The 9,648-nt window shown below is 43.0% G+C and overlaps 1 long non-coding RNA gene across 1 annotated transcript; it reads right to left on the bottom strand.

Moving 5' to 3' along the window:
* Positions 1-1,899: 1,899 nt before the first annotated feature.
* LOC139079121 (uncharacterized) lies at positions 1,900-7,832 on the bottom strand. Its single transcript, XR_011532448.1, has 3 exons — positions 5,306-7,832; positions 3,651-3,918; positions 1,900-2,072 (listed from the first exon to the last, which is right to left on the bottom strand). It is a non-coding gene; the product is annotated as an uncharacterized lncRNA (long non-coding RNA).
* Positions 7,833-9,648: the final 1,816 nt, after the last annotated feature.

Raw genomic sequence — 9,648 nt, forward strand, 5'->3', positions numbered from 1 at the left:
TACGCCCCCTATTCTGGTGTTCTCTCACACATTCGTTTATCCATTTGCACAACTCTTTGCTAGGCACTGAAGATGCAAGGATAAACCCAGTTCCTGCCATAGAGTTCACCATCAACCCCTCTGCCAGCAACCCTGATTATCTCTGTTTTACCCATTAGCCAGGTCATTTGTACCCCACCCCACCCCTCCCTGGCCTCAGCCCCAACAACCCCTCACTGCCTGGCTTCACCCTCCCTCCCAGGAAACTAGCCTCTCATCGACTCCTGAGCTACAGCAGAAAACATTCGCTTCTGTCTCCCACATCTAGCATATGGGCAATTCTAGAAGGATAGACAGATCAGTCACTACAAACGGAGAGGGACTCGGGTGAGGGAGAAAGCCCCTTAGGCAGAGCTGTCCTGAGTCCGCTCTGACATTTTCAGGATACCTATTAGAAGTGGGTCATGCGAATACCTAAAAGTCTCTCACCTAAAAGAAGGGGTGCAGTCTCTTTGAGGATAAACAGCAGAGGAACATTGACAATCCATCTTAGGGCCAATCAGTCAGGGTGGCATGTACCTGGCCATTTAGGATAAAACATGAGAGCGGCGGTTCTCGACTCTGGGGCATCAGAATCACCTGGGAGAACTTTTATTTATTTATTTACTATTTATTCATATTTTATAACCTCTGAATTTTACTTTTTTAGTATTTTTTTAAATGGAAGAATAGTTGACATATTGTATTAGTTTCAGGTGTGTAGCATAGTGATTCGACATTTGTGTACACTACAAAATGATCACCCTGATAAGACTAGCAACCATCTGTCATCATACAAAGTTATAACGGTGTCGTGACTTTATTTCCTAGGCTATACGTTACATCTCTGTGACTTATTTTATGACTGGAAGTTTGTACCTCTTAATCCCCTTGACCTATTTTGTCCTCCCTCCACTCCTCCTCCCCAAACTTTTGTAAAAATAAGGCTTCCTGCGCCCTGCCCAGGCCTACTAAATCAGCATTTGGGAGTGCGAGGCCTGGGTTTTGTATTTGAGAAAGCTCCACAGGTGATTGCATTGTGATCAAAGCATGAGAACCCTTGGCCTGGATTCTAAAGAAATAGAAACTGGGACCAGAGAACAAAGCACAAGGGTGCTGAGAAGATATTACCATGAGTGCCTGGCTACAGTATCCCATGGAGAAAACCCTGAAACTGACAGATTATCAGTGGGCTAAGTCTGGATGCCCACCTGTGTTCGTCGGCCAGGGCCATAGCAAAGTCCCACAGGCTGGGAGGCTTCAACAGCAGGAATGTATTTCCTCACAGTTCTGGAGGCTGGAAGTCAGACATCAGCTTGTCAGCAGGGTTAAGTTCTTCTGAGGCCCCTCTCCTTGGCTTACAAAAGGGCGTCTTCTCCCTGTGTCTTCACGTGGTCTTCCCTCTGTACATGTCTGTTTCCTAATTTCCTCTTCTTACAAGGACATCAGTTGTATTAGCTTACGACCCACTCTGATCACCCCATTTTAACTTAATTATGTCTTCAAAGACCCCATATCCAAACACAGTCACTTTCTGTACTACTAGGGGCTTAGGACTTCGAGATATGAATTTCAGAGAGGACACAATTCAACCCATAATGCCACCCTACTTTAAGGAAGAATGTGAGTCTTCCTTGCCCAAAGTCCGTGGAGATTCTGTGTGCACCAGTTTGTCCTGAGTTGAAAAAATCTGACCCTTTGTCTTGTCAACATCTGCTGTGAGAGTGCCATGTTAGACAGAAGAAAGTGACACATGGGTAGCACATATATGAGTTGAAGTAGAAATTATTGCAATGAGAATATTCAAAGTCTTTCCCCTTCTTCCATCAGTTATGATCATGTCAGATTGCAAATTACAGAAAACCCGAACAACAGTAGCTTAAATGAAAAGGTTTATTTTCTCATGTAATAAGAAGTCTGCAGACAGGCTCCTTCTGGTTTGGTTTAGCAACTTATATATGTCAACATCAATGCCTCTGCGCTCCTGATGGACTTTCTCTTATGCTTCTGACTTCATGGTCACAGATGGCTGCTGTATATTCAGACATCACAATCTTATTCAAGATAGGAAGAAAAATAGAGAAGCCATGCTAGTTATATCAGAACCTTTACTAGGTAAACAAAAGTATCCTTAGAAACTCTCAGCAGACTTTCACTTATATGTGATTGGCCAGAACTCTCACATGGCCACTCCTAATTACAAGGGAATCTGGGAAAGCAAGTATTCATCTGGGTACATTTATTCATTAATTCAAAAATAGTGATTGTGTGCCTAGTATATGTCAGATACTGTTCTAGGCACTTGGGATATAGTAGTGAATAAGAAGACAAAAATCCCTGCTCTCATGGAACTCATATTCCAGAGGTATCTTACCCCCTGGTGTTCATATTGTCACCTCCCCTCATAACACTGGGTGAATAGATAACATACCTGCCATATTCCCCAGCCCGCAGAAACAGAACCCTCTGACTCCCATTCTAATTTTCCATCTGCATCCTCCTCCTTAAAAAGGATCTTACTCAAGATGAGCTAGGTCAACTTAATATCATAAAGGAATAGATGAAGGGAGAGAGGAGAGGAAGAAAAAAAATCAATGAGGGTCTGAGACGAAAAGAGTTTTCCAGGAACTGTGAAGAGAAGCTTCTGGAATAGCCATGGGATGTAATAGAAACAAACAAGAGAGGAAAGGGAAATGTTATGTTCTTCTTTGAGTCTTATTCATGATTTTTGAGAAATCTGAGTAAAGAAGTTGAGATATTCAGAAATTCCTTTTCTTAGATGGCTTGTATTTCTTTGTGACTCTGCTCTGATACTGAACCACATGGACCCAAACTTGATAAGGATAACATTTTATTTGTAGCTGATGTTTGCAGTCATCATTTCATGGCTTTGTTTTCTCCAACCTCATAAGGATCTTCCAAACTCTATGTGAAGTCATAGTAGCGTCACTCTCCTCTCCTAAAGGTCTCGGCCCTCATTCTCTTGTTGCTCTCACACAACTTCTCCCCCAGTTCTCAAGCTGCATATTTCCCATAGTCCCCTGTAGGCCATCCAGCCTCCTCCATCTGTTCCACCCAAGCACAGGCGCTGTCTGTTCCCTCAACTCCCCCAACATTTAGCTGGAAGAAAACTCCATGGCCACACGAGGCAAAAGCAATAACCGACAATGAATTTCTCAAAGTCTCAGGTTATCCATGTTAAACTCAGGTCAGGGAAACCCAGCCTACTTCTCTATCTAAATCTTTTTTCAGAAAATATTTTCTCCTTTTTCTTCAAAAACACAGCAAAAGACTCACCCAATTTAAATTACTGAATAGAACGCTCTGCATCATCTGCAGAGAGATTTCAGATGCCCTCACTGTTCAAGGGTAATGGATGGAACTTGCCTTACGTTTGTGGCTCAAGAACCTATCTTAGTGAGTTTCCTCCAACAAAGGAAGTCAGAGAGCCAAACAGCTAGCAAACAACACCCTACTACCCATAGCTGTATCTTTACTAACATTAAAAATAGCAACAATAATATAATAAAATCCCCCTTCTCTAAAAAACTAACTTGAAGATTCTGGTACATTTACTTTTTAAAAATCAATTTCATTCCCTGGAGCCATCCTTTACATAAGTATATACACACCTGCAAGAATACACATGCCCACATGCACCGTGTTAGTTATGGTAAGATTCTCCTGGGAATAGCAGAAAACCCAAAACTGTGAGACTTAAACACAACAGAAATGTTTTCTCTCTCTGGTCTCATACAGGCAGTCACATCAGCCCAGTGTTTCTGTGAGCTCCACAGTGTCAAGGACCAAGGCTCTTCTCTTAGTGCCCCACCATGAGTGGTCTCCATTCCCAAGGTCATCTTCTTGTCCAAGATGGCTACTCCAGCTCTAGCCTTAATGCTACATTTCAGCAAACACATAGAAGAAAAGAAAGAAGTAGTATATGTCACTCCTGCTCATATTCCATTGGCTAGAATTTAATCATATGGTCACACCTGGCTGCAGGGAACTGTGGGAAATGTAGTCTTATTCATGACAGTCATTTACCCAGCTAAAAACTGGGGGTTTATTACTATAAAAGAAGGGAGCAACAGAATGAAGTAGTATTGGATTATAACCCAAAGTATAAAACAAATATCCATCAGTCTATACTGATAGAAATAAATAATTGAATATATAAGTAGAGAGAATAGACATATCTTCCATGGAGAAGAATTCCAAATAGTTTATTTGGATACTCTACTCTTAAGGAGGTGGAGCATAATTCTCCACTATTTAAATGTGGGCTACACTTTCTGCCAAAGAGTACAGTATGCAAAAGGAGAAAAAAAGAGTCATTTTACGGTGGAGAAAACTGACAAATACTACCTCAAGCCAGATGATCAAGGTCAACATCAACAGTGATAAATCACGTTGATAGTATGCACCCTTGATATGATGTGATGAGAACAGCACTTTACCTCTGTGGTCATCCCAAAACACAGTACCTCAATCTAATCATGAGGAAACCACCAGACAAATCCCAGCTGAGGGCCAGCCTACAAAATACCTGACCAGGGCTCCTCAAATCTGCCAAGATCGGCAAAAACAAGGAAAGTCTGAGCAACTGTCACAGCCAAGAGGACCCTAGGGAGACTTGACTAATGAGTGTAATGTGATACCCTGGATGGGATCCTGCAATCAAGAAAAAGATATTTGGAAACACTGAGGAAATCTGAAAAAAGTATGGACTTTAGTTAATAATAATGTATCAATATTCATTTATTAATTGTGACAAATGAACTGCATTAAAATAAGCTATAGTATAAAGGAAACTAGGCAGGGGATATACGAGAACTCTCTGTACTCTTTGTAAAGTTCTGCAAATCTAAAACTGTTCTCACATGAAAAGTTTATCAAACAAAAAGAGAAGCTAGGAATTGGAGGGTAACTAGCAGCCTTTCCCCCAGCTCCACACATGAGCCCACTTGTCCCTTTGTACCCTCAAATCCACTCTAGAAAGGGCCTTTGAGGCCATTTAGCTTATCCTCCAAAATGAGGGAAAGAAAACCTAAAGAAACCCTTTAGAAAACCTAAAGAAACCTAAAGAGAGTTGGCCTGCCATCACGCAGCCTGCTGGTGGTGGAACTGGAACCAGAGGCCAGACCTCCTGACAAAGGGCCAAGCGCTCTCTCCACGCTTCCACCCTGGTCACAGTGACACCTCAGCCTGGTGGAAAGGGCTCTCCCCTTACCTGTCCTCTATCAATGGCAGATCACTCCATCTCTCTGAGCACTGGTTTCCTCACCTTTAACATGGCCGGCCTGGTGGTGTAGTGGTTAAGTTCGGTGCACTCCACTTCAGCAGCCCAGGGTTTGCAGGTTCAGATCCCACACACGACCTCATCCCACATACAAACTAGAGGAAGACTGTCACAGATGTTAGTTCAGGGCCAATCTTCCTCACAAAAAAATAAATAAATAAAAATAAAATAAAATGGAGATAGTGCTAACCACCCTGTTTTTCTTAACAGGACTGTTGTGAGGAGCAAAGCCTATATAAAATCTGGCATTTCTATGTTGTAATAGACCAGCAGGGACATTTTGACATACTGAAGTTTTGCGACACAGCTCAACAGAGGTGACCCAAATATCATATTTGTTTATTCGACATGTAGGCAGTATTATCTGTCTTTCAAAATTGGGATACAGACTCTGGTCACAGCACTTTTATTTTTTCTGCATTAATTGCTGGAGGTTCTCTATTAGCAGGACATCACACTGTGTGTCTCTCACACCTCCCTGCTCCCCACCCCGCCATCCAGGAAGCCTGGGTTCCCACACAGCCCGACCTGAAGAACACAGAAGCCTGCTCAGGCCAATGCTTCTTGGCTTCTCCTAGCAACAGTGTCAGTCCTGCAGGGTCTGGCAGATGGTACTGACTCCCTGGGGAACACTGGCAGATCCAGAACTCTGCAGAGGCCTGACAGGCTTCTCCAAGGGAGGACAGTGCCATTTCCTCCCACGTCTGTGCTCCCACTGTGCAGTGACCCACACCCAGCTCTTTCCACTTGCACACTCCAGCCCCCATGAGCCTCAGAGCTGCTGAGCTGGCCTTGGTTCCCATATCTACCCCTTTAGAGATTCAGAGCCCCCTTCTTCCTTCCTTCCTAAGGCTCTACCTTGGGAGCTCAGTTACTTTGGGTTTTTTCTCTTAAACCCTCAACACGCAAAGTATTCCCCCTTTTTCTAGATGTTGGAGCTACTTACTCACTTTCCCCTATAATAAGCTGAGTTGAATACCTTGAGGGTAGCTTACACCCACTTTTTTGGAGAAAAACAACCTCCAGTGACTCTAAGACATTTTAGCTGTGAAGGGAGACTCCCCCTCCTCTTGGAGATGCAGGGCTGCTCTCCATGATTGCGAGGAACCTTCCCAGCCTCAGTGATCGAATGTATGAAACTGAACCCTCAGTGATGAAAAGAGAGAGAGAGAAAACCCTGATTGTAATATCTGGCAAGGGATTTTGCTGTAAACAGACAAAAAGTAAAATTGAATGCCTACAATATCCCAGGCCTTGTGCTTGGCATTGGGAATAGAGAAATTGATCAGATACTGTCCCTACCCTGAGGAAGTTAGAGCCGAGGAGAAGCAGACAAACAGATGATAACCATGCAGATCCTGAGCATCATGAGCAGCTACTAGAGAACGCCATGCCAGCACAAAGGAGAGGCCCCGAGGCGTCTTGCAGAAAACCGTCACCCACAACCAGTCTAGGTCCTCGAGCATCTCCTTGTAGAGATGGCACTCCTGGGCACGGGTAATGATCAGACTGAGCTCTGAGTTTCCATTAGAGGCACAGAAGGAGAAAGTGTGGGATCTCCTTAATCGAACATCATGTCAAATAATGAAATCAGGTGGAAACAGAAAAAAGGAAAGATTCTTGTATTAGCCTGGACCCTTTTGGTTGGAAGGGACAGAACTTGAATCAAACTTCTTTAGGCCAAACAAACAGGGAACTAAAATGATACTGGACCATTAGGACTAAGCACAGGGACCCAGGCATAATTTGAAATTGAGGCTTGAACACCACACGACCCTGTCATCCCTCTCTGAAGGAAGCTTCGTTCTTTTCCACAGACTGACCACCTTCATGTGGTGAACACAGCTCAGAAAGTGCCCGAGTCCGGCCCAGTGCTCCCTCCACCAGAAAGAGGTGCACAATCTTCCCTTGGTTGTAATTTAGAAAACCCCAGGGAGAGATTCCGATTGGCCTGTTTTGAGTCAGTGTCCACTCCCAGACCAGTAAGCCATAGCCAGGGCTGGGGAAGGAGATAGGGCATGCCGCCCAGGAAAAGCCGGGAGAATCCTTGTTGGTGCCAGTCCCAGAGAAAGGGGAGCTGTGAACCAAGAGCCACCCCACCAGACGTCTCCTACAGACTCAATGCTCAGAACAGTGGGACTGGAAGGTGGCATTTGACTAAGAAATTACACCCCAGGTTTGATCACTTCATAGTTAAGCCCCTAACCAAGCTCTGAAATACTGATTCAAATAAGCTAAATCTCTCTAAATACAGCATACAGCAGTGCTTTTCTAACTATTTTCTAGCCACCAGGAAGTTGAGAAAGTAAATAAATATGAACTGTTTACATATATCTAGCATTTTGCTAAGCATTGAGAGGATGGGGTGGGAGTAGGTATTGGAAGAAATAAAGTTCAATGCCTGCCCTCTAGGAGTTTACCACAATTGAAGTCACCTTGGATCAAAAGTGGATCTGGGAGACCATGTAGCCCACAGATTTCTGAGTAAGTTCCTGGAAGACCACCAGAGAGCAGGAAGAGAGAACTGGGGGTGGGGTGGGGGGTGGGGGGGGCGGGAGGCTGAGTCATAAGAGGCTCAGCAGGCAGGCATCCTGGTCTCCTACTTCTAGAGCATCTCCTGCTTCATCTGGTCTGTATATGGGCATTTCTCATAAAGTCATATTTGTACCAAAGGTTTTTACTCCTTTAAAAATGTTTGAACACTACAAATATAGTCCAGCCCCCTTGTGTTGCTCCTGGAGATTCCAATGCCCAGGAGATCTGCCGTTTACATGCATTTAATCCTCACAACCGTGCTCTGATCTGGCTGGTTAAGGCGAACACAGATCTGGAGCCCCCTCCTCCTGACCCCCAGGCCGTTGTTCAGCCACCAGCCCTCACTTTGCTTGTATGACACAGCCAGGTATATGGAACAACAAAAGACCCCAAATAGCCAAAGCAATCCTGAAAAATAAGAACAAAGCTGGAGGTGTCACACTTCCCGATTTCAAAACATACTACAAAGCTACAATAATCAAAACAGCATGGTACTGGCAGAAAAACAGACACACAGATCAATGGAACAGATTTGAGAGTCCAGAAATCAGTCCACACATCTATGGACAGCGAAATTTTGGCAAATTTGCCAAGGACATACAATGGAGAAAGGAAAGTCTTTTCAATAAATGGTGTTGGGAAAACTGGACAGCCACATGCAAAAGAATGAATATAGACCATTATCTTACACCATAGACAAAAACTAACTCAAAATGAATTAAAGACTTGAATTTAAGACCTGAAACCATAAAACTCCTAGAAGAAAATATAGGCACTACACTCCTTGATTTGGTCTTAGCAGTATCTTTTTTAATATCATGTCTCCTCAGGCAAGGGAAATAAAAGAAACAATAAACAAATGGGACTACATCAACTAAAATGCTTCTGCACAGGAAAAGAAACCATCAACAAAATGAAAAGACAACCTAACAATTGGGAGAAGATATTTGAAAATCATATATCTGATAAAGCATTAATATCCAAAACATAAAGAACTTATACCTCTCAACAACAAAAAAACCAAACACCACAATTGAAAAATGGGCAGAGAATCTGAACAGACATTTTCCCAAAGAAGATAGACAGATGGCCAACAAGCACATGAAGAGATCTTCAACATCACTAATTATTAGGGAAATGCAAATCAAAACCACAATGAGATATTACCTCATGCCCATCAGAATCACTATTATTAAAAAGACAAGAAATAGCAAGTGTTGGAGAGGATGTGGAGAAAAGGGAACCCTCAGACATTGCTGGTGGGAATGTAAACTGGGGCAGCCACTATAGAAAACAGTATGGAGATTCTTCAAAAAATTAAAAATAGAAGTACCATATGATCCAGCTATTCCACTTCTGGGTGTTTATCCAAAGAACGCAAAAACGCTAATTTGAAAAGATATAGGACCCCTATGTTCATTGCAGCATTATTCACAATAGCTAAGAACTGGAAGCAACCTAAGTGCTCATCAATGGATGAATGGATAAAGAAGATGTGGTCTATATACACAATGGAATAACAGCCCTAAAAAAAGATGAAATCATGCCATTTGTGACCATGAGGGTATTATGCTAGGTGAAATAAGTCAGCTGGAGAAAGCCAAATACCAGATGATTTCACTCATATGTGGAAGATAAAAAAAAAACAACAACAAGAAATCACATAGAAACAGAGAACAGATTTGTGGTTACTGCATGGGAAGGGGGCAGAAGGGAGGGTGAAAGGGGTAAAAGGGCATATATGTACAAAAAAAAGAGTCAGATAAAACCATAACAAAGAGGCTTCGTGTGGG

The sequence above is a fragment of the Equus przewalskii genome, chromosome 24 (assembly GCF_037783145.1).
Source record: "Equus przewalskii isolate Varuska chromosome 24, EquPr2, whole genome shotgun sequence".
Classification (NCBI taxonomy): domain Eukaryota; kingdom Metazoa; phylum Chordata; class Mammalia; order Perissodactyla; family Equidae; genus Equus; species Equus przewalskii.